This window comes from Melospiza melodia, chromosome 5, assembly GCF_035770615.1.
Source record: "Melospiza melodia melodia isolate bMelMel2 chromosome 5, bMelMel2.pri, whole genome shotgun sequence".
In the NCBI taxonomy this organism is placed as follows: Eukaryota; Metazoa; Chordata; class Aves; order Passeriformes; family Passerellidae; genus Melospiza; species Melospiza melodia.
The window spans coordinates 48,592,406-48,607,271 of NC_086198.1; positions in this window are offsets into that span (position 1 = coordinate 48,592,406).

The following is a 14,866-nucleotide window of genomic DNA, read 5'->3' on the forward strand; positions in this document are numbered from 1 at the left end:
GGTGGCACCAGTGCCAAGTCGGGCTGGTTTGTTAGTACCAAGTGGTTCCTGCAATCTGCCCTCCAGAAGCGGGGCAGCTGAATTTTGTTTGCCAGAGAAAAAGGCTGTTGTTTGTGTTTCGGGGCCTGTGGCTGGCAGTGGACGGCTGGCTCCTGAAAATCCATGATACGCAGCATGGTTCCCAGACCCAAGGTGGCACCAGTGCCAAGTAGGGCTGGTTTCATAGTACCCAGTGGCTCCTGCAATCTGCCATCCAGAAGAGGGGCAGTTGAGTTTTGTTTTCCAGGGAAAAGGGCCGTGGTTTGTGTTTGGGGCCTATGGCTGAGAGTGACCGGCTGACCCCTGAAAATCCACTATACGCCGGATGGTTCCCAGATCCAAGGTGGCACCAGTGCCATGTTGTGCTGGTGTGATAGTCCCAAGTGGCTCCTGCAATCTGCCATCCAGAAGTGGGGCAGCTGAATTTTGTTTGCCAGAGAAAAAGGCTGTGGTTTTTGTTTGGGGGCCTATGGCTGGGAGTGGCCGGCTGGCTCCTGAAAATCCATGATACGCAGCATGGTTCCCAGACCCAAGGTGGCACCAGTGCCAAGTGGGGCTGGTTTCACAGTGTCAAGTGCCTCCTGCAATCTCCCATCCAGAAGCGGGGCAGCTGAGTTTTGTTTGCCTGTGAAACGGGCCTTTGTTTTTGATTGGGGTCTGTGGCCGAGAGTGTTCAGCTGGCTCCTGACAATCCACAATACGCAGGATGGTTCCCAGACCCAAGGTGGCACCAGTGCCAAGTCGTGCTGGTTTGATAGTACCAAGTGGCTCCTGCAATCTGCCATCCAGAAGCGGTGCAGCTGAGTTTTGTTTGCCAGAGGAAAGGGCCGTGGGTTGTGTTCGGGGGCATATGGCTGGGAGTGGCCGGCTGTCTCATTAAAAAGATCGATACGCACGATGGTTCCCAGACCCAAGGTGGCACCAGTGCCAAGTCGGGCTGTTTTTATAGTACCAAGTGCGTCCTGCAATTTGCCATCCAGAAGAGGGGCAGTTGAGTTTTGTTTGCCAGAGAAAAGCGCCGTTGTTTGTGTTTGGGGGCTTGTGGCTGGGAGTGGCCGACTGGCGCCTTAGAATCTGCGATACGCAGCATGGTTCCCAGACCCAAGGTGGCACCAGTTCAAAGTTGGGCTGGTTTGATAGTACCAAGTGGCTCCTGCAATCTGCCATCCAGAAGCGGGGTAGCTTAGTTTTGTTTGCCAGGGAAACGGGCCGAGGTTTGTGACTGGGGGCCTATGGCTGGGAGTGACCGGCTGGCTCCTGGAAAGCTACGATAGGCAGGATGGTGACCAGACCCATGGTGGCACCAGTGTCAAGTTGGGCTGGTTTGATAGCACCAAGTGGCTCCTGCAATCTGCCATCAAAAAGTTGGCAGGCGAGTTTTGTTTTCCAGGGAAAAGCGCCGTTGTTTGTGTCTGGGGGCCTGTGGCTGGAGTGACCGGCTGGCTCCTTAGAATCCACGATACGCAGGATGGTTCCCAGACCAGAGGTGGCACCAGCGCCAAGTCGGGCTGGTTTTATAGTACCAAGTGGTTCCTGCAATCTGCCATCCAGAAGCGGGGCAGCTTACTTTTGTGTGCCAGGGAAACGGGCCGAGCTTTGTGTCTGGGCGCCTATGGCTGGGAGTGACCGCCTGGCTCCTGAAAAGCTACGATAGGCAGGATGGGGAGCAGACCCATGGTGGCACCAGTGCCAAGTTGGGCTGGTTTGATAGTACCAAGTGGCTCCTGCAATCTGCCCTCAAAAAGTTGGCAGGCGAGTTTTGTTTTCCGGGGAAAAGCGCCGTTGTTTGTGTTTGGGGGCCTGTGGCTGGGAGTGGCCGGCTGGCTCCTTAGAATCCACGATACGCAGGATGGTTCCCAGACCTGACGTGGCACCAGTGCCAAGTCGGGCTGGTTTTATAGTACCAAGTGGTTCCTGCAATCTGCCATCCAGAAGCGGGGCAGCTTACTTTTGTTTGCCAGGGAAACGGGCCGAGGTTTTTGTCTGGGCGCCTATGGCTGGGAGTGACCTGCTAGGTCCTGAAAAGCTACGATAGGCAGGATGGTGACCGTATCCATGGTGGCACCAGTGCCAAGTTGGGCTGGTTTGATAATACCAAGTGGCTCCTGCAATCCGCCATCAAAAAGTTGGCAGGCGAGTTTTGTTTTCCAGGGAAAAGCGCCGTTGTTTGTGTTTGGGTGCCTGTGGCAGGGAGTGGCCGGCGGGCTCCTCAGAATCCACGATACGCAGGATGGTTCCCAGACCCAAGGTGGCACCAGTGCCAAGTTGGGCTGGTTTGATACTACCAAGTGCGTCCTGCAAACTGCCATCCAGAAGCGGGGTAGCTTACTTTTGTTTGCCAGGGAAACGGACCGAGGTTTGTGTCTGGGGGCCTATGGCTGGGAGTGACCGGCTGGCTCCTGAAAAGCTACGATAGGCAGGATGGTGACCAGACCCATGGTGGCACCAGTGCCAAGTTGGGCTGGTTTGATAGTACCAAGTGGCTCCTGCAATCTGCCATCAAAAAGTTGGCAGGAGAGTTTTGTTTTCCAGGGAAAAGCGCCGTTGTTTGTGTTTGGGGGTCTGTGGGTGGGAGTGGCCGGCTGGCTCCTTAGAACACACGATACGCAGGATGGTTCCCAGACCCAAGGTGGCACCAGTGCCACGTCGGGCTGGTTTGATGGTGAAAAGTGGCTCCTGCAATCTGCCATCCTGAAGCGGGGTAGCTTACATTTGTGTACCAGGGAAACGGGCCGAGGTTTATGACTGGGGGCCTAGGGCTAGGAGTGACCGGCTGGCTCCTGAAAAGCAACAATAGGCAGGATGGTTCCCAGACCCAAGGTGGCACCAGTGCCAAGTTGGGCTGGTTTGATGGTACCAACTGGCTCCTGCAATCTGCCATCTAAAAGATGTCAGGCGAGTTTTGTTTTCCAGGGAAAAGCGCCGTTGATTTTGTTTGGAGGGCGGTGGCTGGCAGTGGCTGCCTGTCGTCTTAGAATCCGGGTTACGCAGCATGGTTCCCAGAGCCAAGGTGGCACCAGTGTCAAGTTGGGCTGGTTTGATAGTACCAAGTGGCTCCTGCAATCTGCCATCCAGAAGCGGGGCAGCTGACTTTTGTTTGCCAGGGAAACGGGCCGAGGTATTTGTCTGGGGACCTATGGCTGGGAGTGACCGGCTGGCTCCTGAAAAGCTACGATAGGCAGGATGGTGACCAGACCCATGGTGGCACCAGTGCCAAGTTGGGCTGGTTTGATAGTACCAAGTGGCTCCTGCAATCTGCCATCAAAAAGTTGGCAGGCCAGTTTTGTTTTCCAGGGAAAAGCGCCGTTGTTCTTGTTTGGGGGACTGTGGCTGGGAGTGGCCGGCTGGCTCCTTAGAACACACGATACGCAGGATGGTTCCCAGACCCAAGGTGGCACCAGTGCCAAGTCGGGCTGGTTTGATAACACCAAGTGGCTCCTGCAATCTGCCATCCAGAAGCAGGGCAGCTTACTTTTGTTTTCCAGGGAAACGGACCGAGGTTTTTTTCTGGGGGCCTATGGCTGGGAGTGACCGGCTGGCTCCTGAAAAGCTACGATAGGCAGGATGGTGACCAGACCCATGGTGGCACCAGTGCCAAGTTGGGCTGGTTTGATAGTACCAAGTGGCTCCTGCACTCTGCCATCAAAATGTTGGCAGGCGAGTTTTGTTTTCCAGGGAAAAGCGCCGTTGTTTGTGTTTGGGGGCCTGTGGCTGGGAGTGGCCGGCTGGCTCCTTAGAATCCACGATACGCAGCATGGTTCCCAGACCAGAGGTGGCACCAGTGCCAAGTCGGGCTGGTTTGATGGTGCAAAGTGGCTCCTGCAATCTGCCATCCAGAAGTGCGGTAGCTTACTTTTGTGTGCCAGGGAAACAGGCCGAGGTTTGTGTCTGGCGGCCTATGGCTGGGAGTGACCGGCTGGCTCCTGAAAAGCTACGATAGGCAGGATGGTGACCAGACCCATGGTGGCACCAGTGCCATGTTGGGCTGGTTTGATAGTACCAAGTGGCTCCTGCAATCTGCCATCAAAAAGTTGGCAGGCGAGTTTTGTTTTCCAGGGAAAAGCGCCGTTGTGTGTGTTTTGGGGCCTGTGGCTGGGAGTGGCCAGCTGGCTCCTTAGAATCCACGATACGCAGGATGGTTCCCAGACCCAAGGTGGCACCAGTGCCAAGTCGGGCTGGTTTGTTAGTACCAAGTGGTTCCTGCAATCTGCCCTCCAGAAGCGGGGCAGCTGAATTTTGTTTGCCAGAGAAAAAGGCTGTTGTTTGTGTTTCGGGGCCTGTGGCTGGCAGTGGACGGCTGGCTCCTGAAAATCCATGATACGCAGCATGGTTCCCAGACCCAAGGTGGCACCAGTGCCAAGTAGGGCTGGTTTCATAGTACCCAGTGGCTCCTGCAATCTGCCATCCAGAAGAGGGGCAGTTGAGTTTTGTTTTCCAGGGAAAAGGGCCGTGGTTTGTGTTTGGGGCCTATGGCTGAGAGTGACCGGCTGACCCCTGAAAATCCACTATACGCCGGATGGTTCCCAGATCCAAGGTGGCACCAGTGCCATGTTGTGCTGGTGTGATAGTCCCAAGTGGCTCCTGCAATCTGCCATCCAGAAGTGGGGCAGCTGAATTTTGTTTGCCAGAGAAAAAGGCTGTGGTTTTTGTTTGGGGGCCTATGGCTGGGAGTGGCCGGCTGGCTCCTGAAAATCCATGATACGCAGCATGGTTCCCAGACCCAAGGTGGCACCAGTGCCAAGTGGGGCTGGTTTCACAGTGTCAAGTGCCTCCTGCAATCTCCCATCCAGAAGCGGGGCAGCTGAGTTTTGTTTGCCTGTGAAACGGGCCGTTGTTTTTGATTGGGGTCTGTGGCCGAGAGTGTTCAGCTGGCTCCTGACAATCCACAATACGCAGGATGGTTCCCAGACCCAAGGTGGCACCAGTGCCAAGTCGTGCTGGTTTGATAGTACCAAGTGGCTCCTGCAATCTGCCATCCAGAAGCGGTGCAGCTGAGTTTTGTTTGCCAGAGGAAAGGGCCGTGGGTTGTGTTCGGGGGCATATGGCTGGGAGTGGCCGGCTGTCTCATTAAAAAGATCGATACGCACGATGGTTCCCAGACCCAAGGTGGCACCAGTGCCAAGTCGGGCTGTTTTTATAGTACCAAGTGCGTCCTGCAATTTGCCATCCAGAAGAGGGGCAGTTGAGTTTTGTTTGCCAGAGAAAAGCGCCGTTGTTTGTGTTTGGGGGCTTGTGGCTGGGAGTGGCCGACTGGCGCCTTAGAATCTGCGATACGCAGCATGGTTCCCAGACCCAAGGTGGCACCAGTTCAAAGTTGGGCTGGTTTGATAGTACCAAGTGGCTCCTGCAATCTGCCATCCAGAAGCGGGGTAGCTTAGTTTTGTTTGCCAGGGAAACGGGCCGAGGTTTGTGACTGGGGGCCTATGGCTGGGAGTGACCGGCTGGCTCCTGGAAAGCTACGATAGGCAGGATGGTGACCAGACCCATGGTGGCACCAGTGTCAAGTTGGGCTGGTTTGATAGCACCAAGTGGCTCCTGCAATCTGCCATCAAAAAGTTGGCAGGCGAGTTTTGTTTTCCAGGGAAAAGCGCCGTTGTTTGTGTCTGGGGGCCTGTGGCTGGAGTGACCGGCTGGCTCCTTAGAATCCACGATACGCAGGATGGTTCCCAGACCTGACGTGGCACCAGTGCCAAGTCGGGCTGGTTTTATAGTACCAAGTGGTTCCTGCAATCTGCCATCCAGAAGCGGGGCAGCTTACTTTTGTTTGCCAGGGAAACGGGCCGAGGTTTTTGTCTGGGCGCCTATGGCTGGGAGTGACCTGCTAGGTCCTGAAAAGCTACGATAGGCAGGATGGTGACCGTATCCATGGTGGCACCAGTGCCAAGTTGGGCTGGTTTGATAGTACCAAGTGGCTCCTGCAAACCGCCATCAAAAAGTTGGCAGGCGAGTTTTGTTTTCCAGGGAAAAGCGCCGTTGTTTGTGTTTGGGTGCCTGTGGCAGGGAGTGGCCGGCGGGCTCCTCAGAATCCACGATACGCAGGATGGTTCCCAGACCCAAGGTGGCACCAGTGCCAAGTTGGGCTGGTTTGATACTACCAAGTGCGTCCTGCAAACTGCCATCCAGAAGCGGGGTAGCTTACTTTTGTTTGCCAGGGAAACGGACCGAGGTTTGTGTCTGGGGGCCTATGGCTGGGAGTGACCGGCTGGCTCCTGAAAAGCTACGATAGGCAGGATGGTGACCAGACCCATGGTGGCACCAGTGCCAAGTTGGGCTGGTTTGATAGTACCAAGTGGCTCCTGCAATCTGCCATCAGAAATTTGGCAGGGGAGTTTGTTATCTAGGGAAAAGCGCCGTTGTTTGTGTTTGGGGGCCTGTGGCTGGGAGTGGCCGGTTGGCTCCTTAGAATCCACGATACGCAGGATGGTTCCCAGACCAGAGGTGGCACCAGTGCCAAGTCGGGCTGGTCTGATAGTACCAAGTGCGTCCTGCAATCTGCCATCCAGAAGCGGGGCAGCTTAATTTTGTTTGCCAGGGAAACGGGCCGAGGTTTGTGTTTGGGGGCCTGTGGCTGGGAGTTGCCGACAGGCTCCTTAGAATCCACGATACGCAGCATGGTATCCAGACCCAAGGTGGCACCAGTGCCAAGTTGGGCTGGTTTGATAATACCAAGTGGTTCCTGCAAACTCCATCAAAAAGTTGGCAGGCGTGTTTTGTTTTCCAGGAAACAGCGCCGTTGATTTTGTTTGGGGGCCTGTGGCTGGGAGTGGCCGGCTGGCTCCTTAGAATCCACGATACGCAGGATTGTTCCCAGACCCAAGGTGGCACCAGTGCCAAGTCGGGCTGGTTTGATTACACCAAGTGGCTCCTGCAATCTGCCATCCAGAAGTGAGGCAGCTAAGTTTTGTTTGCGAGAAAAAAGGGCCGTGGTTTTTGTTGGGGGCCTGTGGCTGGGAGTAGCCGGCTGGCTCCTTAGAATCCACGATACGCAGGATGGTTCCCAGACCCAAGGTGGCACCAGTGCCAAGTCGGGCTGGTTTGATTACACCAAGTGGCTCCTGCAATCTGCCATCCAGAAGTGAGGCAGCTAAGTTTTGTTTGCGAGAAAAAAGGGCCGTGGTTTTTGTTGGGGGCCTGTGGCTGGGAGTAGCCGGCTGGCTCCTTAAAATCCACGATAGGCAGGATGGTTCCCAGACCCAAGGTGGCACCAGTGCCAAGTCGGGCTGGTTTCATAGTACCAAGTGGCTCCTGCAATCTGCCATCCAGAAGCGGGGCAGCTGAGTTTTGTTTGCCAGAGAAAAAGGGCCGTGGTTTTTGTTGGGGGCCTGTGGCTGGGAGTAGCCGGCTGGCTCCTTAAAATCCACGATAGGCAGGATGGTTCCCAGACCCAAGGTGGCATCAGTGCCAAGTTGGGCTGGTTTGATGGTACCAACTGGCTCCTGCAATCTGCCATCTAAAAGTTGTCAGGCGAGTTTTGTTTTCCAGGGAAAAGCGCCGTTGATTTTGTTTGGAGGGCGGTGGCTGGCAGTGGCTGCCTGTCGTCTTAGAATCCGGGTTACGCAGCATGGTTCCCAGAGCCAAGGTGGCACCAGTGTCAAGTTGGGCTGATTTGATAGTACCAAGTGGCTCCTGCAGTCTGCCATCCAGAAGCGGGGCAGCTGACTTTTGTTTGCCAGGGAAACGGGCCGAGGTATTTGTCTGGGGACCTATGGCTGGGAGTGACCGGCTGGCTCCTGAAAAGCTACGATAGGCAGGATGGTGACCAGACCCATGGTGGCACCAGTGCCAAGTTGGGCTGGTTTGATAGTACCAAGTGGCTCCTGCAATCTGCCATCAAAAAGTTGGCAGGCCAGTTTTGTTTTCCAGGGAAAAGCGCCGTTGTTTGTGTTTGGGGGACTGTGGCTGGGAGTGGCCGGCGGGCTCCTTAGAACACACGATACGCAGGATGGTTCCCAGACCCAAGGTGGCACCAGTGCCAAGTCGAGCTGGTTTGATAACACCAAGTGGCTCCTGCAATCTGCCATCCAGAAGCAGGGCAGCTTAATTTTGTTTTCCTGGGAAACGGACCGAGGTTTTTTTCTGGGGGCCTATGGCTGGGAGTGACCGGCTGGCTCCTGAAAAGCTACGATAGGCAGGATGGTGACCAGACCCATGGTGGCACCAGTGCCAAGTTGGGCTGGTTTGATAGTACCAAGTGGCTCCTGCACTCTGCCATCAAAATGTTGGCAGGCGAGTTTTGTTTTCCAGGGAAAAGCGCCGTTGTTTGTGTTTGGGGGACTGTGGCTGGGAGTGGCCGGCTGGCTCCTTAGAATCCACGATACGCAGCATGGTTCCCAGACCAGAGGTGGCACCAGTGCCAAGTCGGGCTGGTTTGATGGTGCAAAGTGGCTCCTGCAATCTGCCATCCAGAAGTGCGGTAGCTTACTTTTGTGTGCCAGGGAAACAGGCCGAGGTTTGTGTCTGGCGGCCTATGGCTGGGAGTGACCGGCTGGCTCCTGAAAAGCTACGATAGGCAGGATGGTGACCAGACCCATGGTGGCACCAGTGCCAAGTTGGGCTGGTTTGATAGTACCAAGTGGCTCCTGCAATCTGCCATCAAAATGTTGGCAGGCGAGTTTTGTTTTCCAGGGAAAAGCGCCGTTGTGTGTGTTTTGGGGCCTGTGGCTGGGAGTGGCCAGCTGGCTCCTTAGAATCCACGATACGCAGGATGGTTCCCAGACCCAAGGTGGCACCAGTGCCAAGTCGGGCTGGTTTGTTAGTACCAAGTGGTTCCTGCAATCTGCCATCCAGAAGCGGGGCAGCTGAATTTTGTTTGCCAGAGAAAAAGGCTGTTGTTTGTGTTTCGGGGCCTGTGGCTGGCAGTGGACGGCTGGCTCCTGAAAATCCATGATACGCAGCATGGTTCCCAGACCCAAGGTGGCACCAGTGCCAAGTAGGGCTGGTTTCATAGTACCCAGTGGCTCCTGCAATCTGCCATCCAGAAGAGGGGCAGTTGAGTTTTGTTTTCCAGAGAAAAGGGCCGTGGTTTGTGTTTGGGGCCTATGGCTGAGAGTGACCGGCTGACCCCTGAAAATCCACTATACGCCGGATGGTTCCCAGATCCAAGGTGGCACCAGTGCCATGTTGTGCTGGTGTGATAGTCCCAAGTGGCTCCTGCAATCTGCCATCCAGAAGTGGGGCAGCTGAATTTTGTTTGCCAGAGAAAAAGGCTGTGGTTTTTGTTTGGGGGCCTATGGCTGGGAGTGGCCGGCTGTCTCATTAAAAAGATCGATACGCACGATGGTTCCCAGACCCAAGGTGGCACCAGTGCCAAGTCGGGCTGTTTTTATAGTACCAAGTGCGTCCTGCAATTTGCCATCCAGAAGAGGGGCAGTTGAGTTTTGTTTGCCAGAGAAAAGCGCCGTTGTTTGTGTTTGGGGGCTTGTGGCTGGGAGTGGCCGACTGGCGCCTTAGAATCTGCGATACGCAGCATGGTTCCCAGACCCAAGGTGGCACCAGTTCCAAGTTGGGCTGGTTTGATAGTACCAAGTGGCTCCTGCAATCTGCCATCCAGAAGCGGGGTAGCTTAGTTTTGTTTGCCAGGGAAACGGGCCGAGGTTTGTGACTGGGGGCCTATGGCTGGGAGTGACCGGCTGGCTCCTGGAAAGCTACGATAGGCAGGATGGTGACCAGACCCATGGTGGCACCAGTGTCAAGTTGGGCTGGTTTGATAGTACCAAGTGGCTCCTGCAATCTGCCATCAAAAAGTTGGCAGGCGAGTTTTGTTTTCCAGGGAAAAGCGCCGTTGTTTGTGTCTGGGGGCCTGTGGCTGGAGTGACCGGCTGGCTCCTTAGAATCCACGATACGCAGGATGGTTCCCAGACCAGAGGTGGCACCAGCGCCAAGTCGGGCTGGTTTTATAGTACCAAGTGGTTCCTGCAATCTGCCATCCAGAAGCGGGGCAGCTTACTTTTGTGTGCCAGGGAAACGGGCCGAGCTTTGTGTCTGGGCGCCTATGGCTGGGAGTGACCGGCGAGGTCCTGAAAAGCTACGATAGGCAGGATGGTGACCACATCCATTGTGGCACCAGTGACAAGTTGGGCTGCTTTGATAGTACCAAGTGCCTCCTGCAATCTGCCATCCAGAAGCGGGGCAGCTGAGTTTTGTTTGCCAGAGAAAAGGGCCATGGGTTGTGTTTGGGGGCATATGGCTGGGAGTGGCCACCTGGCTCCTTAAAATGCACGATACGCCGCATGGTAACCAGACGCTAGGTGGCACCAGTGCCAAGTCGGGCTGTTTTTGTAGTACACAGTGGCTCCTGCAATTTGCCATCCAGAAGCGGGGCAGCTAAATTTTGTTTGCTAGAGAAAAGGGCTGTGGTTTGTGTTTGGGGGCCTATGGCCGAGAGTGGTAGGCTGGCCCCTGAAAATCAACGATAGGCAGGATGGTTCCCAGATCCAAGGTGGCACCAGTGCCAAGTAAGGCTGGTTGTATGGTTCAAAGTGACTCCTGCAATCTGCCATCCAGAAGCGGGACAGCTGAGTTTTTTTTGCCAGAGAAAAGGTCCGTGGTTTCTTTTTGGGGCATACGGCTGGGAATTGCCGGCTGGCTCCTTAAAATGCTCGATACGCAGGATGGTTCCCAGAGCCAAGGTGGCACCACTGCCAAGTCGGGCTCTTTTTGTAGTACCAAGTGCGTCCTGCAATTTGCCATCCAGAAGAGGGGCAGTTGAGTTTTGTTTGCCAGAGAAAAGGGCCGAGGTTTGTGTTTGGGAGCATATGGCTGGGAATGACCGGCTGGCCCCTGAAAATCGACGATACGCCGGATGGTTCCCAGATCCAAGGTGGTACCATTACCAAGTCGGGCTGGTTTGATAGTCCCAAGTGGCTCCTGCAAACTGCCATCCAGAAGCGGGGCAGCTGAGTTTTGTTTGCCAGGGAAATGGGCCGTTGTTTGTGTTTGGGGGCCTGTGGCTGGGAGTGTTCGGCTGGTTCCTGAATATGTACGATACGCAGGATTGTTCCCAGATCCAAGGTGGCAGCAGTGCCATGTTGTGCTGGTGTGATAGTCCCAAGTGGCTCCTGCAATCTGCCATCCAGAAGTGGGGCAGCTGATTTTTGTTTGCCAGAGAAAAGGTCCGTGGTTTGTGTTTGGGGGCATATGGCTGAGAGTGGCCGGCTGGCCCCTGAAAATCCACGATACACAGGATGGTTCCCAGATCCAAGGTGGCACCTGTGCCAAGTCGGGCTGATTTGATAGTACTAAGTAGCTCCTGCAATCTGCCATCCAGAAGCGGGGCAGCTTACTTTTGTTTGCCAGGGAAACGGGCCGAGGTTTCTGTTTGGGGGCCTATGGCTGGGAGTGACCGGCTGGCTCCTGAAAAGCTACAATAGGCAGGATGGTTCCCAGAGCCAAGGTGGCACCAGTGCCAAGTTGGGCTGGTTTGATAGTACCAAGTGGCTCCTGCAATCTGCCATCCAGAAGCAGGGCAGCTGAGTTTTGTTTGCCAGAGAAAAGGGCTTGGTTTGTGTTTGGGGGCATATGGCTGGGTGTGGCCAGCTGGCTCCTTAAAATGCACGATATGCAACATGGCTCCCAGACCCATAGTGGCACCAGTGCCAAGTCGGGCTGGTTTGATAGTACCAAGTGGCTCCTGCAATCTTCCATGATCACGTGGAGAAATACTTTCTGGTTTCAGCCATATGCTCTTTCTTCTCTCCCTCAACTTCTCTATCACCTCTCATCTGGTTCACATGCGCTGTCTTCAAGGTCCACAGGCTACTTTTCACAGAATCTTCTGGCCTGATGAAGTAAGAATGATGAATAGAACAGAGCTGGGATCTATTTTCCAGTTTGGATAAAATGCATTCTGCACACAAATCCAAGGAGAACGTGCTGCCCCAATGCCCAGAAAATCTTTCACTCCTGCTAGTGTTCTACGTCAACCGCAACTTAGTCTGAAAGAAAAGCTTTTTCTCTGAGAGCATCTGAGAGGTTTGCATGAAGCCCTGATATCTGACATATGCAATTTTGAATAGGAGAGGAAAAAGAAAATGGCAAGGAGTTTTTAATTTTAGTGGTTTCAATTTTAATTTCCGTGCACTTTTTCAAAACTTGTCAGCTCAAATGCCCATCAACATCTTTTAGTCATCTGTAAGTCAGTATTCATATAAAATGTGCTTCAAATCCAAAGAATTTCAAATTTGCACTCCAAGCTTCTATGCCTAGATTTATGATTTCCTACACATATTAGATGAAAGGAAGGCCTTTTTTACTGTGGGAGTGCTGGAACACTGGAACAGGTTGCCCAGAGAAGTTGTGGGTGTCCCATCCCTGAAAGTATTCAAGGTCACCTTGGACGGGGCTTGGAGCAGCAACAAAGGAGAAGCTTGATGGTAGAGAAACAAAGTTGGACTATAGAAGAAACTCGGATTGAAGTATAGGATCAAGTTTTCTCTCAGCTCTTGGGGTAAATTCAAAGTTGTACAAAATGACATTTATCTGTGCTATTCACTACTGTAACAGAAAGTTTCATGAAAACTGTACAGAAGATAGTAAATTTTAAAAGAGATAAGAATTACAGCATAAAATCCATGGGATAGGTTACAACATGAGACACTCTCTAAGAGAAAATCTCTGTGTTTCAGCACTTCATCGGGGTAAGATTTCATGAAGTGCCAAAGAAGGCGGCAAAATATCATTCGGGACATTATTTACTGGAATTCAGCCTGGCCATTAGTAGGAACTGCCTTTGAACATATCATGTAGATATACCACACACGCTTTCCCTTCACTGAAAAATTACTGTTTACAACAAATAAGCAATTGACGATCAAAATTGATTGAAAGCATCTTAAACATGTCAAGTATTTCATTGTAGATGATCTGTGATCCAAATGCTTCTTCCACCTTCGAGAGGGACAGAAGAATTCTTCCATATCATGATGGTTTAAAATTGTATCAACCAATGTTTTCTGCTGAAAAGATATCATCTATTTTTTTCTATTTTTGGAAGAAAATATTCCTAGACATACAACAGGTGAGAACTAAGTAATTTTAAAGAAACAAATGAAATGAAAATATTCTGTAAATAGAATGAAATGAAAAGCTGTGTTTTAAATAGGAGCTAAATATTAAACAGAATTTTTGTACCAGGCATTTGAATTACTGCACCAGCTCTTTTGCCCATCAAGAGAGGCATTTAGCATTTCAGTCTTTTCCAAGGTGTTCATGATCTGCTATGCTGATCTCTGTGTGTGCCTAGGTGTGTGTGGAGGGGGGGGCATATGAAGGGGAGTGTGTATGTTTGCTTTACAATTGTTGTGGCAGATTCATGCCTCAGCTCCACATTTTGTTTTAAAAAGGTCACACCGAGTGGATATGAAGTTTACTATCAACAAGAGATCGATTCCCAAATCATCCATTTGACTCTCCCTTATAAATCATGTGCTTTGTTGCATATTTTATCAAATATACTTTCAAGCCAGATGGAGGAAGGAGGATGTGGGAATCCCTCCACCATCTTGCAACTTTTATGTAAGTAGGTTTTCAAGAAAATCATCATTTCTCTTTTAAATATGTCTGGAACAGGCATGATGGTAGTGTCAACCTGTTGGAGTTTTTGTTGCTGGAAGAAGTTGTACAAAAGGATTGGTTTTTACATTGACCAGTTACTGAATCAAGCGCAGGAATACATTGGAAATTTAGCTGGGGGTTCCTTTTCCCAGCAGACTACTTCTAGAACGAGCTTGTACACTGAAGCTGACTCTTTTGCTCTCTTTTTGTTTCTTTCCTATTTTCTTGGCTTCTTTGCCACTATCTAGACAATTTTGGAACTTTGTTCCCAACTAAAATGGTTTCAATAGTCTGATTGTGATCATACATTTTTACAAGGAATTTTTAAAATCTTTCCTCGAGTCCAGAAAGTCAAGGACTTAGATCTTTTTCTTCCCTTATCAATATTGCCATGAAATTGATAAATAAAGACCAACTCTTTATTTTTGTTTTTAACCCACGTAGATAATTCCCATCCATTAATCCATTTTGTGGACCAATAGCTGCCATTCTGATGGAAGCTGTCACTTCTTAACAATAGGCATTCTGTGACTATGTTGACTGCACTTTGGGTGAAGATCCTAACTGGTCTTAGATATACATAGGGAGAAATTTGCTCAGCCAGTGTCAGTCTTAAGCATGCGTATCAGAAGATCTTTCTAGAGCTGGGAATTTTCCCATGAAAGGGATTCAGTTAGGGAAGAGACACTTGTGCCAGAGTTTTACATTCTTCTTGAACACTGCTTAAGGAACTTAGATGCCATGTCCATTTGGATCTCTGTCTGCACAGAACTTTGTCATGCCAGTGCTTTGAAATGCATCTTGAAGAGAATTCACTAGCACAGAATGAAAGAGAGTGGAAGGGGTTGGTGGGGCTAACCAGGCCCAACCCCCCTGCCTAAACCAGGATACCTAGAGCCTCTTGCCCAGGATTCTATCTGGGTGTACTTTTAATGTCTTCAAAGATCCAGGCTCCACAATCTTTCTGGGCAGTCTGTGCCGTGGTTCAGTCACCCTGACAGTAAAGAAACATTTACTGATGTTCAAAGGCAATCTCCTGTATTTCAGTGTGTGCCCACTGCCTCTTGTCTTTTCCCTCAGCATCACTGAAAAGACACTGATTCCCTCCCCTTTGCACTATTGCTTCCATATGTATGTGTGATGCCATGTAGAGGTATGTCAAAAACCTCCCTGAAGCCCAGGCAGATAATATTCCCTTCATCTACCAGTCAAGTTGATTCATCAGAGGAGTTTAAAGTGATGTTCAGCATGAAATTCCCCTGAAAAATATTGCTAA